Raw genomic sequence first — 6,000 nt, 5'->3', positions numbered from 1 at the left:
GCTCTAGACAGTGTGTCAGGCAGTTCCATATCCTTTCCTCGTCTGTACTTTACAGACAGATCATACCACTGCAGGCGGAGGCGCATTCTTTGTATTCGCATGGGGGTAGAGAGCAGTGGTTTTCTAAAAATATCTTCCAGGGGTTTATGGTCGTTGTACACTGTGACGTGGTTTCCAAATATGTAATTGTGGAACTTGACACATGCATGAACTATGGAGAGCATTTCCTTCTCAATTTGCGCATAGCGCGTTTCTGTATCTGTCAGAGACCTGGACGAGAAAGCCACTGGATGGCTGTCCTGAAGTAAGACAGCACCGAGGCCATTGCTGCTGGCATCACAGAATATCTCAACAGGCTTGGATGGATCGAAAAAATGCAGTACGGGGGACCTTGTGCACAAGTCCTTGAGTTTGTCAAACGCTTGCTGTTGTGCTGGTTGCCATGCAAATTCAACATCCGCTTTCAGGAGCTGTCTTAGAGGAGCGTCGACTTCGCTGAGGTTTGGCAGGAATTTTGACAGATAGGTGACAAAACCTAGGAAACGACGAACACCATCCTTGTCCGTTGGTGTTGGCATGGACTTGACAGCCTCTATTTTCGCTGGGTCTGCCTTCAGACCTTCTGATGTTATTAGGTGGCCTACGTAGGGCACCGAAGACTGCCTGATATGGCATTTGCCGAAATTGAGGCTCAGATTATAGCTTGTTGCTCTCTGAATGACTTTGCGGAGGGTCTCATCATGTTCCTTTACTGAGGGTGCTGCGATGAGAATGTCGTCCATGACACTTATTGCTCCGCTGACACCCTCAAGCATCTCATCCATAATACGCTGAAAGATCTCCGGTGCGCATTTTAGGCCAAAAGGTAACCTAAGCCACCTAAATCTACCAATGGGCGTGTTAAAGGTTGTCAAAAATGATGATGCTTCATCTAGTTCTATTTGTAGGAAACCAGATTTTGCATCCAAGACCGAGAACACTTTAGCACCAGGCATTGCAGAGACTACCTCTTCGATTGTTCGCATTGGGTAATGTTCTCTCTTTATGACCTTATTCAAGTCGCTTGGGTCAATGCAGATCCTTATCTTGCCGTTACGGACAGCTGCTACCATTGAACTCACCCACTCAGTCGGCTGGCTGACTTTTGTGATGTATCCTTCTTTAGCCATCTCATGTAGCTTCTCTATTATTTTCTTTTTCAGCGCAGCTGGTTGACGGCGGACAGGATGAACTACACCTTTTGCATCAGGATCAATTTTAATTGTGTATTTGCCTGGTAAAGTTCCAGTAGTGTGAGTCAGCTCTGGGTAATCGTCTAGTCCAGTTGGCACTTTTTGTTCCGTTGTCGTATGACCGTAATGCGTCTTATTTCCTTTGTTAGTAGGCTGCAATGCATCAAGTCGCATAACTAAGCCTAATGCTTCTGCTGTCGCACCGCTGAGTACATTTTCCTGAGAGATGTCCACAATCTCAAATTCTGTTAAAATCTCAGCATCCTTATTTTTAGCCAGAAGGTCAACCGCAGCTATAGGCTTCAGCTTGTGGTTAGAGTAGGACTTCAGCACTCGATTAGAGCATCTGAGCTCACCATCATGCAGGAGTGCCTGATAACTACTTAAAGTCAATGTGTTACATCTTGCACCAGTATCAATTCGGAATGGCACCTTCTGAGACAGAATTTCAATGTCTGCTGTCCATTTATCATCACTGTGCTCATTTTATTGTGTAATATTTATGCTCAGCATCTCATCATCTGATTCTGATCGCATCTGCACACTGACTGCGTTTACTGATCTTTTTCGGCATACTGCCACCCAGTGGTTCGGTTTGTGACAGTACGAGCATACAGAGCCTTTTGCTGGACATTTACCTTGATTCCACTTATGCCGTTGGTCTTTGCCGCAACTTGGACAGGTTGTTGGTCGGTTTGCATGTATGTCTTTCTGCACAAATTTTGTCTGATTTTTCTGAAATGTTTTCTTGTCTGCTGTTTGGTATTTTGTTTTCATTTTCACTGCTTGCACCTGAGATTCTTCTTCTCTGACAATTTTAATTTGCTTCTGTGACAGTTCAAACTGCTGGGCGATTTCAATTGCTTTTGGTAGCGTTAAATCTTCCCCTTTGTCTAACAGTCTCTCTTGGACGCGCTTTTCTCTGACACCCACGATTATTGCATCGATTAACATATCATCTGGATCACCAAACTCGCAATCCATGAGCAGAAGTCTCAAATCTTTCACAAAGTGATCAAAACCTTCCGTGACTCCTTGTTTTCTTTGTTTAAATCGGTGTCTGGCTATTCTCTTATTTTTCCTCGGCCTTATATAGGTGCTAAAGTCCAGGACTTTAGACGGGTCATCTTTCTCACCTTCGCCCCAGTGTAGCGTCTTATATATCTCTCTGCCCTGCTCACCGATCCATGTGCCCAGCCAGCCTGCACGCTGCTTAGCCGTTTGCTCCGATAGCGGGCCGTCAAACACGAACGTGACGTGGCTCCGAAATCTTTCATACTCTTGGAACAAATCTGGAGCATCCCAGTCGATCTTAGGGTGATCAAACTGTGATGATGCCATACTCTGTTTATTATCTGTTCCTGACAGACTTCTGACACCATGTAAAGTAATGCTACTGACACGCAGTTTCAGTAATAAGACGTGTTTGGTTCTTTATTCAGTACTGCCGCGCATATGCAAAAGTAGGAGGAGTCATAACATCAACTACGGAGGCCTAAGTAGCACTTAAAGAAACACTGGCAAAATGACAATACATTACAATCGCTGTGTTCTTTTTGGTTTCCATTATATTCTCCTTTTTGTTCAGTGTTGTGTGTGTTCATGAATGGTTTAGGGAAGTAACTAGTTGCCTGTGATGCGTGAGTGCAGTTAATTAATTAATAATCTGATAAAACTGTCCTTTCTGACTCGCGTGTCCTTTTATGTTACTTGCCCCCCCCTACGAAAGTGGGGTTCGTAACACTTGGACAATGCAGTCTAAATATTTTCCCCCACAGTAGAGTACATTGTACAGGAAACTTGTACAGTTCATGAATGGCTGATGTCATACACTAAGTAAACAGGTGTCACCCAGCTGATACACTATGACATGGGGTATACTACATGTGTACTACATGGAATTTTGGTTACATACAGTACCTGCTCTCCAGTCTAAAGTTCTGGATGACAGAGGCAACAGTAAAACGGTTCAAGTTTGGCTGCACTCTCTCGCGCCTCACGCGTTGTCAGCCCATGGTTGAGTACATGATCTACTGAGGTTGCTCTGATTTCATTTGAAAGTGTTTGTCTTCTTTGGCCATGAACTCCTCTACCTGCTCTACCCCTACCCCTACCCCTACCTCTTCCTCTTCCTCTTTCTGCAATGTCTTCCATTGTTGTTGTAAAAAAAGGTTCGCACCTGCAACCAGTTGGAGGAGCTAGATAACTAGCAGAATTGAGACAGAGGAGGGTACAGAGGTAAGCTGGAAGTACCTAGCATGGCTTTATATATAAAAATATACCAATGCTGTTTTCTGTGAGTGGTCAGTGATGTCCAACCCAGCAGATTATAAAGAATACAATGGTGAGTAAGGGACTTTGCATTTGTAGTAAAGCGTAGAGACACATGATACACTGAATCAAGACCCTGTAAGATGGAAGAGGCTGCGTGCACATATAATATGTCACCATAATCAATCTCAGACAGAAAAGCAGATTCCACAAATTATTTTTGCCATTAAATGTGAAACTAGATTTATTTCTAAAATAAAAACCAATCTTTATTTTGAGCTTCTTAACTAAATTAGCAATATGTACATTAAATAAAAGTTTGCAGACTATCCATATACCCAAGTACTTGTACATGGGTACCCTTTCAATGGATTTACCATCAGACGTAAAAATTCTAAGATCATCAAGCACCTTTGGGCGAGTTTTTAAAAAAGGTTTTCTGAGGATTTAAAACCAATTTTAAATTGAGCAGAGCAGTTTGTAATGACTGAAATGCAGCCTGAAGCTCTTGCACAGCCTGTACTATGGAAGGAGCATATGTATAAATGAGTTTCATCAGCATAAAAGTGTACTTTTGCTTTAACGTCCTTATTTAAATCATTTATAAAAATAGAGAACAGAATAGGTCCCAAAATAGACCCCTGAGGGACCCCTTTAGGTATCCAAAGAAACTCAGATTTGTGACCCTCTGCATAGACACACTGAGTTAGAGCTACAAAATAGTTTCTAAACCATTTAACAGCATTAGGACTGAAACCCACATCCCTAAGTTTGTTCAGCAACAATTCATGATCTACAGAATCAAACGCCTTGGATAGATCTACAAATAAAGCAGTGAAATGTTGTTTTCTATCCAAGGCACAAGTAAGATTATTATTATTATTATTATTATTATTATTATTATTATTATTATTATTATTATTATTATTATTATTATTATTATAAGATTTATTACCACCATAGCAGCAGTAATAGTACTGTGGCCAGTTCTAAAACCAGATTGAAAATTGTTTAAAATTATTATCAAGGGGGGGGGGGGGCACGGTGCCTTAGTGGTTAGCACGTTTGCCTCATACCTCCAGGGTCAGGGTTCGATTCCCACCTCAGCCTTGTGTGTGCGGAGTTTGCATGTACTCCCCGTGCCTCGGAGGTTTCCTCCGGGTACTCCGGTTTCCTCCCCCGGTCCAAAGACATGCATGGTAGGTTGATTGGCATCTCTGGAAAATTGTTCGTAGTGTGTGATTGCGTGAGTGAAAAAAAAAAAGGTTCGCACCTGTGGTCTTTTCATAGTGCTTACATCCTGATTGAAGTGTTAACAATTAACCATTGAGGTGTTTGGCCAGGTGGCACATGTAATTGGCCATGTAGTGTCATTTTGAATGTCAGTGTTTTGAAATGTCAAACATGTGACTTTAAGTCAGATTGTTGTGTCTTATGCCGAGAACTGTGTTAATTGCATTTAAAAAGTGCCATTTTGAAATGCAAAATGTGTTTAAAGCAGAAAATATGTTTAGACTTTTGGGGACTTGAGAAGAAAGTCGTGGCCTAATGGTGAGAGAGTCTGATTCGTAACCCAAATGTTGTGGGTTCGAGTCTCGGGGCCGGCCACGACTGAGGTGCCCTTGAGCAAGGCACCAAAACCCCCCCAACTGCTCCCCGGGCGCCGCAGCATAAATGGCTGCCCACTGCTCCGGGTGTGTTTTCACTGCTGTGTGTGTGCACTTTGGATGGGTTAAATGTAGAGAACGAATTCTGAGTATGGGTCACCGTACTTAGCCGTATGTCACGTCACTTCAGAAGTTTTGCTCTCTGTGTGTCAGTTTAAATAATTGTGCTGTGCATGTCATTTTAGTGTGTTAGCAATTGGAAAAAACTGTAACTCCAATGCTGGGAAGTTGCTAATCTGCAGATTTATATTGCAAACTTCAACACAGCCACCACACTGCTACTGTCCGTTACACATTGAGGTGTCAGAGATGCACGCTCACTCTCACATTCACACTCGCATGCAGACACACACACACTCACTTCCCATTCGCACGCAGACACCCTCTCACACACACAGAATTCACATTGTATGATCTCATCACTTTTCACTGAACTGATCTAATCTCTTTTTACCGAACTACACACACACACACACACACACACACACACACACACACACACACACACACACACACACACACACACACACGGCATTTCTTACAGCATGTACAGCTTTTTGTTTTCTCACAGTACTTAAAATGGTGAATGAGACAACTTTTTATGTTTTAACTGACACTCACACTGTCAAACATCTGGACGGTCCTCAAGCAATAACCATGAATAAGATATAAAATTGTACATTGTGTACTTTATGAAAAAAAAAGGGCAAAACAATAGCTCAGTTAGAAACCTACTGCATGCTAAAATATTTTTTGCTTGAGTGTGAAGTGAAGACACTAGAAATGTGTGTGTTGCTATTTCAGAAATGTGTGTGTTGCAGTTTCAGAAA

Source organism: Tachysurus fulvidraco, chromosome 12 (genome assembly GCF_022655615.1).
Source record: "Tachysurus fulvidraco isolate hzauxx_2018 chromosome 12, HZAU_PFXX_2.0, whole genome shotgun sequence".
Lineage (NCBI taxonomy): Eukaryota > Metazoa > Chordata > Actinopteri > Siluriformes > Bagridae > Tachysurus > Tachysurus fulvidraco.
This window is presented reverse-complemented; position numbering follows the sequence as displayed.